Raw genomic sequence first — 20,816 nt, 5'->3', positions numbered from 1 at the left:
GGTCATGCACCCTATGTGAATGGTTCATTGAATCTCGGTCGTGGTAATACACATGTTCACGCCAAAAGATGTAGAGTTAATAATGATAGTACCACTTTCTTGTGGCACTGTCGCTTAGGTCATATTGGCGTAAGATGCATGAAGAAACTCCATGTCGATGGATGTTTGGAGTCACTTGATTTTGAATCGCTTGACACATGTTTGCCATGCCTCATGGGCAAGATGACTAAGACCCCGTTTTCAGGTAAAATAAAACGGGCAAGTGACTTGTTGGAAATCATACATGCTGATGCATGTGATCCAATGAAAATTAAAGTGTATGGTGGATATCGCTATTTTCTCATCTTCACAGACGATTTGAGTAGATATAGGTATATTTACTTAATGAAGCACAAGTCTGAAACGTTTGAAAAGTTCAGGCGATTTCAGAGTGAAGTTAAGAACCATCATAACAAGAAGATCAAATTCCTATGATCTGATCGATGAGAATTTCTGAGTTATGAGTTTGGCAATCACTTAAGACATTGTGGAATTGTTTCGCAGTTGAAGCCACCTGGAACACCACAACGTAATGGTGTGTCCGGACGTCATAATCGAACCTTATGAGATATGGTGCGATCTATGATGTCTCTTATCGATCTACCGCTATTATTTTGAGGTTATGCATTAGAGACAGCTGCATTCACTTTAGATAGGACACCATATAAGTCCGTTGAGACGACGGCATATGAACATTGGTTTGGCAAGAAACCAAAGTTGTTGTTTCTTAATGTTTGGGCCTGCGATACTTAAGGCTTCAGCCGGAAAGGCTCGAACCCAAAAACGGACAAATACATCTTCATAGGATACCCAAAGGTAACAGTTGGGTATACCTTCTACCTTAGATCCGAGGGAAAATTGTTTGTCGCTAAGAAAGGGTCCTTTCTCGAGAAGGAGTTCCTCTCGAAAGAATTGAGTGGGAGGAAGATAGAACTTGATGAGGTTCTCGAACATTTACTTCAACCAGAGAGTGATGCAACACAGAAAGATGTTTTCTGTGGCGCCTACGTCGGTTGAAGAGGAAGTTAATGATAGTGATCATGAAGCTTCGGATCAAGTTGCTATCGAACCTCGTAGGTCGACAAGGATATGTACTACTCCTGAGTGGTACAGTAATCTTGTCTTAGATATCATGTTGTTGGACAACAATGAACCTACGAACTATGGAGAAGCAATGGTGGGCCCGTATTCTGACAAATGGTTAGAAGCCATGAAATTCGAGATAGGATCCATGTATCAGAACAAAGTATGGACTTTGGTGGACTTGCCCGATGATCGGCAAGCCATTGAGATAAATGGATCTTTAAGAAGAAGACGGACGTGGGCGGTAATTTTAACGTCTATGAAGCTCGACTTGTGGGAAAGAGTCTTTTCACAAGTTCAAGGGGTTGACTACGATGAGAATTTCTCACCTATAGCAATGCTTAAGTCCCTCGGAATCATGTTAGCATTAGTTGTATTTTTCGATTATGAAATCTGACAGATGGATGTCAAAAACAAGTTTTCTTACCAGTTTTTGTAAGAAAGAGTTGTATGTGATACAATCAAAGTTTTGTCGATCCTAAGGATGCTAAAAGGTATGCTGGCTCTAGCGATCCTTCTATGGACTAGAGCAAACATCTCGGAGTCAGAATATATGCTTTGATGGAGTGATCAAAGCTTTTAGGTTTATACAATGTTTGCTAGAAACTTGTATTTACAAGAAAGTGAGTGGGAGCACTACAACATTTCTGATAAGTATATGTGGATGACATATTGTTGATTCGAAATAATGTAGAATTTCTGGAAAGCATAAACGGTTGTTTGAAGAGTGATTTTCAAAGGAAGACCTGGATAAAGCTGCTTACATATTAGGCATCAAGATCTATAGAAATAGATCAAGACGCCTAATGATACTTTCAAAGAACGCACACCTTGACATGTTTTTGAAGGAGTTCAAAATAGATCAGTCAAAGAAGGGGTTCTTACCTGAGTTGTAAGGTGTGAAGTTGAGTAAGACTCAAAGAGGAAGGACGAAGGTCATCCCCTATGCTTTTGTCATAGGCTCTATACGGTATGCCATGCCGAGTACCGCACCAGATGTGTGCCTTGCCACATGTCTGGCAAGAGGGTACAAAGGTGATCTAGGAGTGGATCACGAGATAGCGGTCAAAATTATCCTTAGAGGAATAAGGAAATGTTTCTCGGTTATGGAGGTGATAAAGAGTTCGACGTAAAGAGTTACGTCGATGCAAGCTTAACACCTATCCAGATAGCTCTGAGTAGATATACCGGATATGTATAATGGAGCAACAATTTGGAATAGCTCCAAGTGGAATGTGGTAGCAGCATCTGCAATATGACATAAAGTTTTGCGAAATACATAGGGATCTGAATATTGCAGACCCATTGACTACAACCTCTCTCACAAGCATAACATGATCAAACCCAGAACTCATTGAGTGTTAATCACATAGTGATGTGAACTAGATTATTGAGTCTAGTAAACTCTTTGGATGTTGGTCACATGGCGATGTGACCTATGAGTGTTAATCACATGGCGATGTGAACTAGATTATTGACTCTAGTGCAAGTGGGAGACTGTTGGAAATATGCCCTAGAGGCAATAATAAATTAGTTATTATTATATTTCATTGTTCATGATAATCGTTTATTATCCATGCTAGAATTGTATTGATAGGAAACTCAGATACATGTGTGGATACATAGACAACACCATGTCCCTAGTAAGCCTCTAGTTGACTAGCTCGTTGATCAATAGATGGTTACGGTTTCCTGACCATGGACATTGGATGTCGTTGATAACGGGATCACATCATTAGGAGAATGATGTGATGGACAAGACCCAATCCTAAGCCTAGCACAAGAATGTGTAGTTCGTATGCTAAAGCTTTTCTAATGTCAAGTATCATTTCCTTAGACCATGAGATTGTGCAACTCCCGGATACTGTAGGAGTGCTTTGGGTGTGCCAAACGTCACAACATAACTGGGTGGCTATAAAGGTTCACTACGGGTATCTCCGAAAGTGTCTGTTGGGTTGGCACGAATCGAGACTGGGATTTGTCACTCCGTGTAACGGAGAGGTATCTCTGGGCCCACTCGGTAGGACATCATCATAATGTGCACAATGTGACCAAGGAGTTGATCACGGGATGATGTGTTACGGAACGAGTAAAGAGACTTGCCGGTAACGAGATTGAACAAGGTATTGGGATACCGACGATCGAATCTCGGGCAAGTATCGTACCGATAGACAAAGGGAATTGTATACGGGATTGATTGAATCCTTGACATCGTGGTTCATCCGATGAGATCATCGTGGAGCATGTGGGAACCAACATGGGTATCCAGATCCCGCTGTTGGTTATTGACCGGAGAGTTGTCTCGGCCATGTCTGCATGACTCCCGAGCCCGTAGGGTCTACACACTTAAGGTTCGATGACGCTAGGGTTATAGGGAAAGTATGTACACGGTTACCGAATGTTGTTCGGAGTCCCGGATGAGATCCCGGACATCTCGAGGAGTTCCGGAATGGTCTGGAGGTAAAGATTTATATATGGGAAGTCCTGTTTTGGTCACCGGAAAAGCTTCGGGTGCTATCGGTAACGTACTGGGACCACCGGGAGGGTCCCGGGCGTCCACCAGGTGGGGCCGCCAGCCCTAGAAGGCTGTGTGGGCCAAGTGTGGGAGGGGACCAGCCCCAGGTGGGCTGGTACGCCCCCCCACCAAGGCCCAAGGCGCAAGGGAGAGTGGGAGGGGGCAAACCCTAGGTCCAGATGGGCCTTAAGGCCCACCCTAGGTGCGCCCCCCGCTCTCCGCCCTTGGCCGCAACCCTAGATGGCTTTTGGGGCTGCCGCCACCCCTAGGGAGGGAACCCTAGATGGGGGCGCAGCCCCTCCCCTTCCCCTATATATACTTGAGGTATTGGGGGCTGCAAGACACACGAGATCATCTCCCTCTTGGCGCAGCCCTACCTCTCTCCCTCCTCGTCTCTCGTAGTGCTTGGCGAAGCCCTGCTGGAGTTCCGCGCTCCTCCACCACCACCACGCCTTCGTGCTGCTGCTGGATGGAGTCTTCCCAACCTCTCCTTCTCCCCTTGCTGGATCAAGGCGTGGGAGACGTCACCGGGCTGCACGTGTGTTGAACGCGGAGGCGCCGTTGTTCGGCGCTTAGATGGGAATCAACTGCGATCTGAATCGCTGCGAGTACGACTCCTTCATCCGCGTTCTTGCAACGCTTCCGCTTAGTGATCTACAAGGGTATGTAGATGCACTCCCCTTCCCCTCGTTGCTAGATTACTCCATAGATTGATCTTGGTGATGCATAGAAAATTTTAAATTTCTGCTATGATCCCCAACAGAAAAACGCATTAGGCCCTATATAGATGGAAGGAGGGAGTAGCTTTGAATAGCATTTGTATAGTAAAACGAGGCAAGACTCTCTCTTTGTGTGGTGTGAATAGTTTTATTTTTTTCGTTTTCTTTTTGGTTGAGGGAAGTGCGAATTGATTTGGTACGTACAAGTACAATATTACTACATGTTAGGCTTGTCCCTAAAATTCAACCCGCATCTTGTTATATCCCGAAAATTCAGATATCGTGCTCCCAAAACTGGCGCCTTCACAACCCGCGCCTTGCTATCCCGAAATTACAACGTGCGCGAAAGCTCCCTCCAGCTGCCAAATCCTGACACGCGAAATCCCCCTTCTAACCCTGAGCCGAAAGGGTTGCTAGTTCAAATTGGTGGGGGGTACTTTTGTAACACACCCTACATTTTGGACAAGCGCGTTCCTAAGTCATGCTTCACCCCCTCCCATCGCCCCCTTTTCGCTATTCGAAATCCCAGGCCGCCATAACCTCTCTGCTCCAGCCGCGAAACCCCACCCTTCTTCGTCTGCCACATCACTGCTGCCCAGTCGGAGCCTCTTCCCCGACGACGTCGTCCACCGCAACAGCTCAACGTCCCTCGTCCACCTCCCCGGATGAGGATCCGTCGTCCATCTCGCTGTCCTGCCGGTTCAGCCGCCCCGTCCTCCACCTCCAAGGAGCTGCTCCGACGATCGCCTCGTTTATCGCGGCTGCTCCATCCCCACAGCGCCGCCTTAACCTGCTCCACCGGAACCGCAACATCCTCACTGACTCCTCGGACGAAGCCGAGGCCTACTCGGTGCCACCAAAGAGGTTGTACACTCATCGCATTGCACCTTCTCCTTAACTCGACCTCCCGGCACCGACGGTGCTCCATCCCGCACCCCCATGGAGCGGCTACCTTGAAGCCGGCGCCGCGGGCGACATCTCCATGGCGGTTCTCCCCCAGTGCAAGCCCCCTTTGGTGGCGGCGTCCATACCAGCCGGATCTGCTGCTGCTGCTCCGGCTCTCGCTCGATCGCTCGCTCGCCCAGCTGCTGCTGCTGCTGCTCTCCCCCTTGCTCGTGCTGCTGCTCTGCTTCGATTAAGCCACACTTCAGTCAACTAAGTCGACTTTTGGGTCAGTCGATTTTTAGGGGTTGGGGGGCTCGCCAGAGTTAAGGAAGAACCACCCGCAGCGGGGACGGGGGCTCGCCGCAGAGGTGCCCACTATCTATCTTAGCGTTCAGGGTGGGGCGAGGGGCCTAGAGGGCTGCCTGGGGCGGCGGTGGCGAGTTGTTTCGGGGCGGCGAGGCAGCGTTGGGGCTGGCGGTTCGGCCGGTGGTGGCTGGTGGCTCAGGGGGGTGCAGGTTGAAGATGAACTGCAGGCTCTCCCTAAACTACATGTCAAGTGCCTCTCTGCTACCACTGTGTTCAGTTTCGACAGTAGCATTCAGATTCCATAGTAAATTTTAGTTTCGACAGTTAAGTTCAGAGTCAACAGTTTTTACCCCATCTGTTGTAGTCAGGTGGGTTTTGGTGATGTTAATTTTACATCCATTTTACATCATCTATTGGAGATGCTATTAGAATCCCACTTGAGATTGATGATGTCTGTCTTGTGCTGCTTCAGCCTTGACGTCTTACGGCTCACCGGAGCTGCTCCAATGACAGAACGATCCATCACAACGGAGCAGTGCCCTGGACGCCGTCTACAGATTCCTCAGATCTTCCTCCACACCTCCGACAGCCACCTCTGCCTCAACTGCTTCAGCGACCAACCCAATGATGCTGAGGTCGACACGGCTACGGCAAAGAGGTTGTACACTTGTTGCATCACTTATTACTATACATTCACGTCGATCCATTAGGGCTATTTTGGTTCAACGGAAAAACATCGATCCACTGGTTGTTACCATCGCTCTAAATTTCTGCATGCTCTCCTTACATAATCTCACCATATTTTTTGTATGCATGTCAGATATTGTACACAGTCATGCTAAACATGTAGAGAAAAAGAGAAGAGTTTTGCGCGGCAATACAATGTCATGCAGACATCGCTCCATGGTGGGTTCAATGGCAAACCCTCCCACCCCTCTCCGGATTGTAATCCAGAGGAAGATGTCTGTTCTGAGGCGGATTCGGACGCCGCTGACCACTCCTATTTACCCCCCAAGGTGTTTGCTCTACCTTGGCATGATGATGTTAGTCATATCATGCATATGTTGCCTTCAGTGCCTACTTTTGACATCATATATGTCATCTGCTTAGTTTAGACATGTTCTGTAATGCCACCTGTTTAGTTTCTATATCATATATGGGAATTATGCAGTGTCATGTCTTTTAGCCAGCCATAATATATGTGAAAAATGTGCAATGCCATCCTGTTTAACCAGGCATCATATATTTGGATGATATCTTGCCCATCCTTTTCTTCATTACATTTCCATTTGTCGACAATGTTTGTACATTAAACTACTCTTCCTGTGAATCAGCCATTTGGGTGGGAGATGGAAAAATCTGGAGTGAAAACAAGGCCTTCAGAGCAGACAGTGCTACTTGTCAAAGCAGATCTCTTGTTGGGTCCCGATAGCTCCTCAGAGATGGATTCAAAGATAGATGACCAGTCCTATTCCCCCACTGAGGTGTATGCTCTAACTTGGCACGGTTATACTTCTCATATCATGCATACGGTGTCTTGCATTGCATAGTTTAGACATCATATACACAATATTCAACACCATGTTCTTAGTTCAGACATCATATCGAATGCCCTCTGTTTAGCATATAAATCACATATGTGAATTAAATGATGCGATCCTGATTACTTAGATAACATGTAGGTGAATTATGTCATGCAATCCTGTTTAGTTATTCATCATATCTTTGAATTATGTTATACTATGCTATCCAGTTTAGATAGACATCATATATGTGAAATTATGTCATGTTATCCGTTTTAGTTAAACAATATACATGTCAACTATTTCATGCCCTTTTCTCCACACTATCTATTGCATCTATCTCTCATACAATGTATGTACATTCAACTATGTTTCCTGTTTATCAGCCATTTGAATTGGAGCGGGTGACGCCAGTATCTAGCGAACTAAAAACATGGTCTTCAAATAAAACAGTGCTACCTCTTGGTGGAGATAGCACCCCGGTTGTACATGCACAAGAACCAGCCCTACCACACATAACCCAAACTCTCGCAGATTGTACCCCTACTATGATGGACAGAGAACCAGCTTCACCCAATCTAACCCCAACCCCAGCTGATAGTAACCCATTTCCTATTGACACAGCACCATCTCCACCTCAGAGCTCCCAAACAAGAGCAGTTAGTAAGGCAGCTCCAGTGCCCAAAGGGCCAGTACTATCATGGCGAACCCCAACTCCACCAGTTAGTACGCCTATTCCTGTGGAGGAAGCACAACCAGCTAGTCGTAGTTTAGCATATATCGCATTTGATGTTGTTAAATCGTATGTGTGTATCTTCCCATCTTGGAAATATTATACTGAAGATGAAGGAAAATGCCAGTTGCAGGTGTTTGTCCAGGAGTTATGTGTAAGTAATGTTATTCATGGCAATTACTTTGCTTCGCCCATACACCCTACCTCCATGATGGTTATAATACAACAAATTTTCCCATTTTTCTCTATAGATAAGGACCGATTTGGAAACTCAGGATGAGGTAACCTGTGCTAATACCTCTGCTATCTTCAAGAATGCTTGGTGGCAGTATCGAAATTACCTGAAGAAAACGTACTTCACCGGCAAATAAACTCATCAAATTCCCTTACGTTCTCCTGAGACACATTTACTAGACGATGACTGGGAACGCCTTGTTCTGTACTGGTCCCGAACCAAGAATGTGGTAAGGTCTATGAGCTCATTTTCTATTTTTAAGTATTATATTCTTGTGTCTTACTGTACTCTGTTCATGTAGAACAAGTGCCTAAACCTGAAGAACAACTGTTCTAATTTAAGATTCCATTGCTACCATAGGACATAAATATATGTTTGTTTGATGCTTTTATTATGTACTAGTACTTGGCAATAGAATACTTGGTAGTTTAATCCTGTCCACCTTACTAATGAACTGGTTCACCGAAATGAGTTTCATATACTAGTACATGCTAAACTTGTTATGTGTCTGCTTGTTTCTTCTTTTAGAATGCTGACAGAATATTGGGGAAGAGTGCCTTATTAAGCAACGGTAAAGGAAGTAATGCAGATAAGGTTCAGGATAGTGACACATCCTGTCTTGGTTTAGTGTTGGAGTTACTGGCCACTACCGCTTGCACAAGCTATTCAAACTCACTGTCTGAATCAGTTCAGTTTCTTGAGTCTCAACTACAAGCTAAAAGACATCGATCAGTTGTGCTGCGACAAGAAGCGGAAGGACTGCGGAAGTCCCTGGAGCATTCAGATGCATACTTTCTGGTGCAACAGCAAGCGTTGGAGGATTTTAGCGCCAAACAGGACAAAGCTAATCAGCTTGCTAAGCTTATTGCCAGCATGGTGGATACCCAGTATAACGTTTCTTGAGCTCTTCTGAAGTTGTTTCAGTTATGCTCTTGTTTTGCTGCCGCGTTTATTTGCACTGGTGGCCAATTTTAACGGCCAGTGTATATGATATGCTGCTTTGTTCCCTATATTTGCACTGGTGGCGAACTTTGATGCCCAGTGGATGTAATATGTGTAATAGCCGTGATAGCCTAATGTTAGTTGCTTGCTTATTTATTTCCTTGTTGTCTTGTTTATTTGTTTGCTTGTAGTCATTGCAGTTCTTTTTCCGCGGTTAACTAGTGGTTGCAATAACCTATTTTTTAAAACTAGGCCACAATAACCAGGGGCTAATATTTACTGTAGTGACACTGGGCCTCCTACATGCCGTAGAAACAGTGGGCCTTCTACGGGCTGTAGAAACAGTAGGCCTTCTACGGGCCATAGAAACAATGGGCCTTCTACGGGTCGTATCATCAATGGGCCTTATACGGGCCGTATGATCGATTGGCCAAACATGGGCCAATAACAGGCCACATTATGGCCGTAAACGGGCTAGAGTTGGAATCGTCCGTTCATGGGCCGACCGTAACGGGCCATCGTTAATAGGCCGTATTTGATGACGCTATGAAAACAGCCCAACATATTAACAGACCACAAACGGGCCGACTGTAACCACGGCCTGAATTTGGCCCACAAGCAGAAAATGACAGTAACGGGCCGTAAGTAAACGAATGCTGGAAATGAGCCCAAGAATAAATGGGCTCTGAGAAGGTCGAAAGATAACATGGGCTGGAAACGGACCAACGGAATAATGGGCCGTTAATGGGTATAAAGTGATATACTGTTCATTACGGGCCAGTTTCACCACGGGCCGTTAATGGGTGTAAAGTGATACACTGTTCATTACGGGCCAGTTTCACCACGGGCCATTAATAGGCCAAGAGTTACATAGGGCCTCATATGGGCCGAAAGACGTCATGGGCCAGAAGTGAAAACGGGCTGGAATCATATTGGATGGCCCAGATGACGCTACTGGGTCTAATTCGGATAGGGCGTAACGAGCATTGGGTTAGCGCGCTGTAAATGGGCTATATGCGAACAGGCCGTTAACATGCTTTACATGGGCCGGCCCGCCACCTTTTGACCAAGTCAAACGGACCGGCCTTTTCACAGGAATGGGCCTCTGTTGGGCCGTGCCACGTGTCGATGTATCATAGGCGCCTATCTGACCCATTGACGAGCTGACACGTGTTTCGTCCGGCCAATAAGAATTTTACACGTGGAAATTTCCCATTGGTCGGGGCCGTTAATGGGTTATCGGATCCAAAACCCGACCTGATAGCTTAACAGCGTTCCGTTACGGTGGATGCCACGTGTTGGTCACCCTTGACGAAAGCACTTCTGTGACGCGCGATTTATCGTCATGGAAGTGGACACTTCCTTGATGATAAGTTTGGTAATGTCATGGAACACTTCTACGATAGCACAGGTCTGACTATCTTGATTCTATCATAAATTTTTCATGGATGTACATGCATGACAAAAAACGCGACCTACTGTGACAAACGTGTATCATCACGGAAGTGTATTTTTTTGTAGTGACCTCGGGTGCCCCCCTGGACCGCCTCTTTTCTCTGTAAATACCCCAATATTCCCAAAACCCTAGGGGAGTCGACGAAATATTCATCTAGCTACTGCAGAGTCTGGAACCACCATATCCAATCTAGACACCATCACAGAGGGTTTCACCACTTCTTTTGGCGCCTCTCCGATTATGCGCGTGAGTAGTTCTTTGTAGACCTTTGGGTCCGTAGTTAGTAGCTAGATGGCTTCTTCTCTCTCTCTCTTGATTCTCAATACAATGGTCTCTTGGAGATCCATATGATGTAACTCTTTTGCGGTGTGTTTGTTGGGATCGATGAACTTTGAGTCTATGATCAGATCTATCTTTTTATATCCATGAAAGTATTTGAGTTTCTTTGATCTCTTTTATGCATGATCTCTTATAGCCTCGTATTTCTTCTCCGATATTTGGGTTTTGTTTGGCCAACTTGATCTATTTATCTTGCAATGGGAAGAGGTGACTGGTAGTGGGTTCGATCTTACAGTGCTTGATCCCAGTGACAGAAAGGGAACTGACAAGTATGCATCGTTGCTACTAAGGACAAAAAGATGGGATCTATATCTACCGCCATAGATAAACGGATCTCGTCTACATCTTGTCATCGTTCTTATTGCATTACTCCGTTTTTCCATGAATGTAATACACTAGATGCATGCTGGATAGCGGTCGATGTGTGGAGTAATAGTAGTAGATGCAAGCAGGAGTTGGTCTACTAATCTTGGACGTGATGCCTATGTAATGATCATTGCCTGGATATCATGATAAGTATTTGAGGTTCTATCAATTGCCCAACAGTAATTTGTTTACCCACTGTTTGCTATTTTTCTCGAGAGAAGCCACTAGTGAGACCACGGCCCCCGGGTCTCTTTCTCATATTATTTGCCTTTGCCATCTACTTTTATTTTCTTTTATTTTCAGATCTATTAATCCAAAAACCCAAAAATACTTTGCTGCACTTTATTTTATTTGCGATCTATTATTCAATCTATCACAACTTTCTCCCGTCCATGCACCGTTTGAGGCGCCGTTACCCGAAAGGGGTTGACAACCCCTTTAACACGTCGGGTTGCGAGTGGTTGTTATTTGTGTGCAAGGGCTGTTTACGTTGTGTTGCTTGGTTGTCCTACTGGTTCGATAACCTTAGTGTCATATCTGAGGAAAATACCTACTGCTGCTGTGTTGCATCATCCCTACCTCTTTGGGGAAATACCGACGTAGCTTCAAGTGACATCAATGTGGAGGATAGAGTTAGCTGCCAGATGATGAAATTAGAGGTTGTAAAAGTACATGAGGCCCTGGAGGAAGGGATGGACCAGAAAACCCCAACCTTGGATGAGGTGGGAGACCAAGATGACACGCTCAGCCTCCCGATATTTTGGAACTTTGGAGGCGGAGCAGATGGCTTTTCCAACAAGGGGGAGCGGCATTTGACCTTGTCTTGCGGCAGATGGTAGCTTGACATTGTTGCCTGTGGTGATGGGAGAAGGGAGCCACTGAAGGAGATATGCCCTAGAGGCAATAATAAAGTTTTTATTTATATTTCCTTATATCGTGATGAATGTTTATTATTCATGCTAAATTGTATTAACCGGAAACTTAGTACATGTGTGAATACATAGAAAAACAGAGTGTCACTAGTATGCCTCTACTTGACTAGCTTGTTAATCAAAGATGGTTAAGTTTCCTAACCATAGACATGAGTTTTCATTTGATAAATAGGATCACATCATTAGAGAATCATGTGATTGACATGACCCATCCGTTATCTTAGCACTATGATCGTTTAGTTTATTGCTATTGCTTTCTTCATGACTTATACATGTTCCTACGACTATGAGATTATGCAACTCCCGACTACCGGAGGAACACTTAGTGTGCTATCAAACGTCACAACGTAACTGGTTGATCATAAATATGCTCTACAGGTGTCTCCGATGGTGTTTGTTGAGTTGGCATGGATCGAGATTAGGATTTGTCACTCCGATTGTCGGAGAGGTATCTCTGGGCCCTCTCGGTAATGCACATCACTATAAGCGTTGCAAGCAATGTGACTAATGAGTTAGTTGCGGTATGTTGCATTACGGAACGAGTAAAGAGACTTGCCGGTAATGAGATTGAACTAGGTATGGTGATACCAACGATCGAATCTCGGGCAAGTAACATACCGATGACAAAGGGAACAACGTATGTTGTTATGCGTTTTGACCGATAAAGATCTTCGTAGAATATGTAGGAACCAATATGAGCATACAGGTTCCACTATTGGTTATTAACCGGAGATGAGTCTCCGTCATGTCTACATAGTTCTTGAACCCGTAGGGTCCGCACGCTTAACGCTCGATGACGATATGTATTGTGAGTTATCTGATTTGATGTACCGAAGGTTGTTCGGAGTCCCGGATGTGATCATGGACATGACGAGGAGTCTCAAAATGGTCAAGACATAAAGATTGATACATTGGTAGGTTATGTTTGGACACCGGAAAGGTTTCGGATAAGTTCGGGCATTTTCCGGAGTACTGGGGGGTTACCGGAACCCCTAGGGGGTTAATGGGCCTTCATGGGCTTTAGTGGAAGAGAGGAGGAGGCGGCGTGGAGGGGCACGCCCCCCAATCCCAATCCGAATTGAGGAGGAGGGCCGGCTCCCCTTTCCTTCTCTCCCTCTTCCCTTTCCTTCCTCTCCTAGTTGGACTAGGAAAGGGGGGGAACCTACTCCTAGTAGGAGTAGGATTCCCCCCTTGGGGCGCACCCCATGAGGCCGGCTGGCTGCCTCCTCCACTCCTTCATATATGGGGGAGGGGGCACCTCATAGACACACAAGTTGATCTCTTAGCCGTGTGCGGTGCCCCCGTCCACAGTTTTCCACCTCGGTCATATTGTCCTAGTGCTTAGGCAAAGCCCTGCGTCGGTAACTTCATCATCACCGTCAACATGTCGTCGTGCTGAAGAAACTCTCCCTCAGCCTCAGTTGGATCTAGAGTTTGAGGGACGTCACTGAGCTGAACGTGTGCAGATCATGGAGGTGTCGTGCGTTCGGTACTTGATCGGTTGGATCGCGAAGACGTTCGACTACATCAACTGCGTTACTTAACGCTTCCGCTTTTGGTCTACGAGGGTATGTGGACACACTCTCCCCGCTCGTTGCTATACTTCTTCTAGATAGATCTGGCATGATCGTAGGAAAATTCTTGAAATACTACGTTTCCCAACAATGGCATCCGAGCTAGGTCTATGCGTAGATGTTATATGCACGAGTAGAACACAAAGGAGTCATGGGCGTGGGTATATACATATTGCTTGTCGTCACTAGTTGTTTCTTGATTCGGCTGTATTGTTGGATGAAGCAGCCCGGACCAACATTACATGACCGCGTTCATGAGACTGGTTCTACCGACGTGCTTTTCACACAGGTGGCTAGCAGGTGTCAGTGTCTCCAACTTTAGTTGAATCAGATTCAATGAACAGGGTTCTTTCTGAAGATCAAAAAGCAATCACTATACCACGTTGTAGTTTTTATGCCGTAGGTAAGAACAGTTCTTGCTAAGCCCGTAGCAGCCACGTAAAACTTGCAACAACAAAGTAGAGGACGTCTAACTTGTTTTTGCAGGGCATGTTGTGATGTGATATGGTCAAGACGTGATGATATATAATTTGTTGTATGAGATGATCATGTTTTGTAACAGTTATCGGCAACTGGCAGGAGCCATATGGTTGTCGCTTTATTGTATGAAATGCAATCGCCATGTAATGCTTTACTTTATCAGTAAGCAGTAGTGATAGTCGTAGAAGCAATAGTTGGCGAGATGACAAAAATGCTTTGATGGAGATCAAGGTGTCAAGCCGGTGATGATGGTGATCATGACGGTGCTTTGGAGATGGAGATCAAAGGCACAAGATGATGATGGCCATATCATATCACTTATTTGATTGCATGTGATGTTTATCCTTTATGCATCTTATTTTGCTTAGTATGGCGGTAGCATTAAAAGATGATCTCTCACTAAATTTTAAGGTACAAGTGTTCTCCGTGAGTATGCACCATTGCTACAGTTCATCGTGCTGAGACACCACGTGATGATCAGGTGTGATAAGCTCTACGTTCACATACAACGGGTGCAAGCCAGTTTTGCACATGCAGACTACTCAGGTTAAAGTTGACGAGCCTAGCATATGCAGATATGGCCTCGGAACACTAAGACCGAAAGGTCGAGCATGAATTATATAGTAGATATGACCAACATAGTGATGTTTACCATTGAAAACTACTCCATCTCACGTGATGATCGGACATGGTTTAGTTGATATGGATCACGTGATCACTTAGATGATTAGAGGGATGTCTATCTATGTGGGAGTTCTTAAGTAATATGATTAATTGAACTTTAATTTATCATGAACTTAGTACCTGATAGTATTTTGCATGTCTATGTTATTGTAGATAAATGGCCCGTGTTGTAGTTTCGTTAAATTTTAATGCGTTCCTAGAGAAAGATAAGTTGAAAGATGATGGTAGCAACTACACAAACTGGGTCTGTAACTTGTGGATTATCCTCATTGTTGCACATAAGAATTACGTCCTGGAAGCACCGCCAGGTGCCAAACCCGCAGCAGGAGCAACCCCAGATGTTATGAACACCTGGCAGAGTAAAGCTGATGACTACTCGATAGTTCAGTGTGCCATGCTTTACGACTTAGAACCGGGACTTCAACGATATTTTGAACGTCATGGAGCATATGAGATGTTCTAGGAGTTGAAGTTATTTCAAGAAAATGCCCGGATTGAGAGATATGAAGTCTCCAATAAGTTCTACAGCTGCAAAATGGAGGAGAATAGTTATGTCAGTGAGCACATACTCAGAATGTCTGGGTACCACAATCACTTGACTCAGCTGGGAGATAATCTTCCGGTTGATAGTGTCATTGACAGAGTTCTTCAATCACTGACACCAAGCTAAAAAAGCTTCGTGATGAACTATAATATGCAAGGGATGGATAAGACTATTCCCGAGCTCCTCGTAATGCTAAAGGTTGCGGAGGTAGAAATCAAGAAGGAGCATCAAGTGTTGATGGTCAACAAGACCACCAGTTTCAAGAAGAAGGGCAAAGGGAAGAAGGGGAACTTCAAGAAGAACGGCTAGCAAGTTGCTGCTCAAGTGAAGAAGCCCAAGTCTGGACCTAAGCCTGAGACTGAGTGCTTCTACTACAAAGGGACTGGTCACTGGAAGCGGAACCGCCCCAAGTATTTGGCAGAAAAGAAGGATGGCAAAGTGAAAGGTATATTTGGTATACACATTATTGATGTGTACCTTACTAATGCTCGCAGTAGCGCCTAGGTATTGTATACTGGTTCTGTTGCTAATATTTGCAACTCAAAACAGGGGCTACGGATTAAGCGAAGATTGGCTAAGGACTAGGTGACGATGCGCATGGGAAATGGTTCCAAAGTCGATGTGATCGCCGTCGGCATGCTACCTCTACGTCTACCTTCGGGATTAGTTTTAGATCTGAATAATTGTTATTTGGTGCCAGCGTTAAGCATGAACATTATATCTGGATCTTGTTTGATGCGAGATAGTTATTCATTTAAATCAGAGAATAATGGTTGTTCTATTTATATGAGTAATATCTTTTATGGTCATGCACCCTTGATGAGTGGTTTATTTTTACTTAATCTTGATAGTAGTGATACACATATTCATAGTACTGAAGCCAAAAGATATAAGTTTAATAATGATAGTGTAGCTTATTTGTGGCACTGCCATTTAGGTCATATGTGTGTAAAGCGCATGAAGAAATTCCATGCTGATGGGCTTTTGGAATCACTTGATTATGAATCACTTGATGCTTGCGAACCATGCCTCATGGGCAAGATGACCAAGACTCTGTTCTCCGGAACAATGGTGCGAGCAATAGACTTGTTGGAAATAAAACATACTGATGTATGCGGTTCGATGAGTGTTGATGCTCGCGGCGGGTATCGTTATTTTCTGACCTCCACAGATGATTTGAGCATATATGGGTATATCTACTTGATGAAACATAAGTCTGAAATATTAGAAAAGTTCAAAGAATTTCAGAGTGAAGTGGAAAATCATCATAACTAGAAAATAAAGTTTCTACGATCTGATCGTGGAGGAAAATATATGAGTTACGAGTTTGGTCTTCATTTAAAACAATGCGGAATAGTTTCGCAACTCACGCCACCCGAAACACCACAGTGTAATGGTGTGTCCGAACATCGTAATCGTACTTTATTAGATATGGTGCGATCTATGATGTCTCTTACTGATTTACCGCTATCATTTTGGGGTTATGCTTTAGAGACGGCTGCATTCATGTTAAATAGGGCACCATCTAAATCTGTTGAGACGACACCATATGAACTGTGGTTTGGCAAGAAACCCAAGTTGTCGTTTCTTAAAGTTTGGGGCTGCGATGGTTATGTGAAAAAGCTTCAACCTGATAAGCTCGAACCCAAATCGGGGAAATGTGTCTTCATAGGATACCCAAAGGAGACTGTTGGGTACACCTTCTATCACAGATCCAAAGGCAATATATTCGTTGCTAAGAATGGATCCTTTCTACAGAAGGAGTTTCTCTTTGTAATGTTACTGTCTACAAAGCTCAACTTGTTGCGAAAGGTTTTCGACAAGTTCAAGGAGTTGACTGATACGTCTCCAACATGTCTATAATTTTTGATTGTTCCATGTTATTATATTATCTGTTTTGGATGTTTAACGGGATTTAATATGCTCTTTTATATTATTTTTTGGACTAAACTATTAATCGGAGGCCCAGTGTCAGTTTCTGTTTTTTTGTGCCTATTTTTGAGTTTCGCGGAAAAGGAATACCAAATGGAATGAAACCTTCGCGATGATCTTTCTTGGACCGAAAGCAAACCAGGAGACTTGGAGTGGAAGTTTGGAAATCTGTGAGGCAGCCACGAGGCAGGAGGGCGCGCCCAGGGGGTAGGCGCGCCCCCCACCCTCGTGGGCCCCATGTATCTCCACCGACGTACTTCTTTCGTCTATATATACTCTTATACCCTAGATCGATCGCAAAGGGCCACGAAACCACTTTTCCACCGCCGCAACCTTCTGTACCCGTGAGATCCCATCTTGGGGCCTTTTCTGGCGATCTGCCGGAGGGTGAATCGATCACGGAGGGCTTCTACATCAACACCATAGCCTCTCCGATGAAGCATGAGTAGTTTACCACAGACCTTCGGGTCCATAGTTATTAGCTAGATGGCTTCTTCTCTCTCTTTGATCCTCAATACAAATTTCTCCTCTATGTTCTTGGAGATCTATTCGATGTAATACTCTTCTGCGGTGTGTTTGCCGAGATCTGATGAATTGTGGTTTTATGAACAAGATTATCTATGAATATTATTTGGTTCTTCTTGAATTCTTATATGGATGATTTGATATCATTGCAAGTCTCTTCGAATTATTGGTTTAGCTTGGCCTACTAGATTGATCTTTCTTCCAATGGGAGAAGTGCTTACCTTTGGGTTCAATCTTGCGGTATCCTTTCCCAGTGACTATAGGGGCAGCAAGGCATGTATTGTATTGTTGCCATCGAGGATAAAAAGATGGGTTTTATATCATATTGCTTGAGTTTATCCCTCTACATCATGTCATCTTGCTTAATGCATTACTCTATTATTATGAACTTTATACTCTAGATGCATGCTGGATAGCGGTCGATGTGTGGAGTAATAGTAGTAGATGCAGAATCGTTTCGATCTACTTGACACGAACGTGATACCTATATTCATAATCATTGCCTAGATATTCTCATAACTATGAACTTTTCTATCAATTGCTCGGCAGTAATTTGTTCACCCACCGTAATACATGCTATCTTGAGAGAAGCCACTAGTGAAACCTATGGCCCCGGGGTCTCTTTCTTATTATATTGCATCTCTTTTATTTACATCGCATCTCATTTACTATTTTGCAATCTTTACTTTCCAATCTATACAACAAAAATACCAAAAATATTTACTTTACTATCTTTATCAGATCTTACTTTTACGAGTGACCGTGAAGGGATTGAAACCCCTTTATCGTGTTGGTTGCAAGGTTCTTGATTGTTTGTGCGGGTACTAGGTGACTTGTGCGTTGTCTCCTACTGGATTGATACCTTGTTGGTTATCAAAACTGAGGGAAATACTTACGCTACTTTGCTGCATCACCCTTTCCTCTTCAAGGGAAAACCAACGCATGCTTAAGAGGTAGCAAGAAGGATTCCTGGCGCCGTTGCCGAGGAGATCTATGCCAAGTCAAGACATACCAAGTACCCATCATAAACTCTTCTCCCTCGCATTACATTATTTGCCATTCGCCTCTCGTTTTCCTCTCCCCCACTTCTAAAAGGATTTTCAAAAACCTTCGCCTTTTATTCGCCCCTCTTTAGTTCGTCTCTTTTCACTTGCTTCTTGTGTGCTTGTGTGTTGGATTGATTATTTGTCACGATGGCTCAAGATAATACCAAGTGTGACTTTTCCAATACCAGCAACAATGATTTTATTAGCACTCCGATTGCTCCTACTACCGATGTTGAATCTTGTGAAATTAATACCACTTTATTGAATCTTGTTATGACAGATTATTTTTCTGGCCTTCCTAGTGAAGATGCCGCTACCCATCTAAACAACTTTGTTGATTTGTGTGATATGCAAAAGAAGAAATATGTGGATTATGATATTGTTAAATTGAATCTATTTCCATTTTTGCTTAGAGATCGTGCTAAAACTTGGTTCTCTTTTTTGCCTAAAAATAGTATTGATTCATGGAATAAGTGCAAAGATGCTTTTGTATCTAAGTATTTTCCTACCGCTAAGATCATCTCTCTTAGGAACGATATTATGAACTTTAAACAACTTGATCATGAGCATGTTGAACAAGCTTGGGAGAGGATGAAATTAATGATACGTAATTGCCCTACTCATGGTTTGAATTTGTGGATGATTATACAAAAAATTTATGCCGATTGAAATTTGCTTCTAGAAATCTTTTAGATTCGGCCGCGGGAGGCACTTTTATGGAAATCACTTTAGGAGAAGCCACTAAACTCCTAGACAATATTATGGTTAATTATTCTCAATGGCACACCGAAAGATTCACTAGTAAAAAAGTTCATGCGATTGAAGAGATTAATGTTTTGAGTGGAAAGATGGATGAACTTATGAAATTGTTTGCTAATAAAAGTGTTTCTTCTGATCCTAATGATATGCCTTTGTCCACTTTGATTGAGAATAAAATGAATCTATGGATGTGAATTTTGTTGGTAGGAACAATTTTGGTAACAACGCGTATAGAAGAAATTTTAATTCTAGGCCATTTCCTAGTAATTCCTCTAATAATTATGGTAATTCCTACAACAACTCGTATGGAAATTTTAATAAGATGCCCTCTGATTTTGAGATTAGTGTTAAAGAATTTATGAGTTCGCAAAAGAATTTCAATGCTTTGGTTGAAGAAAAATTTCTTAAGATTGATGAGTTGGCTAGGAACATGGATAGAATTACTCTTGATGTTGATGCTTTGGAACTTAGATCTATTCCACCTAAACATGGTATCAATGAGTCTCTCAAAGCCATGAGAATTTCCATTGATGAATTCAAAGAAAGAACCGCTAGGATGCGTGCTAAAAAAGATTGCTTTGTGAAAGCGTGTTCCTCTAGTTTTCATGATAATAATGATGAAGATCTAAAAGTGATTGATGTGACTCCTATTAAATCTTTGTTTTCCAATATGAATATTGATAAATATGGGACTGGATATGGGTCAACTTTAGTTAAAAGGCGTCCCAATGACTCAGAGTTTTCAGATCTTGATGCAAAAATTAATAAATGTGGGATTGAAGAGGTCAAAACTTTACATAGCAATGAACCCACTATTTTGGATTTCAAGGAATTTAATTATGATAATTGCCCTCTGATATATTTTATTTCCTTTTTTAAATCCGTGTTAAATTCTCCTCATGCTTATAATCAAAATAAAGCTTTTACTAAACATATCATTGATGCTTTAATGCAATCCTATGAAAAAAACCTTGAACTAGAAGTTTCTATCCCTAGAAAACTTTGTGATGAGTGGGAACCTACTATTAAAACTAAGATTAAAAATTATGAATGCTATGCTTTATGTGATTTGGGTGCTAGTGTTTCCACGATTCCAAAAACTTTGTGTGATGCGCTAGGTTTCCGTGAATTTGATGATTGTTCTTTAAATTTGCATCTTGCGGATTCCACCATTAAGAAACCTATGGGAAGGATTAATG

The sequence above is a fragment of the Triticum dicoccoides genome, chromosome 6A, assembly GCF_002162155.2.
Source record: "Triticum dicoccoides isolate Atlit2015 ecotype Zavitan chromosome 6A, WEW_v2.0, whole genome shotgun sequence".
NCBI classification, from domain to species: domain Eukaryota; kingdom Viridiplantae; phylum Streptophyta; class Magnoliopsida; order Poales; family Poaceae; genus Triticum; species Triticum dicoccoides.
The sequence above is the reverse complement of the archived record's forward strand: the minus strand, read 5'-3'. Positions refer to the sequence as shown.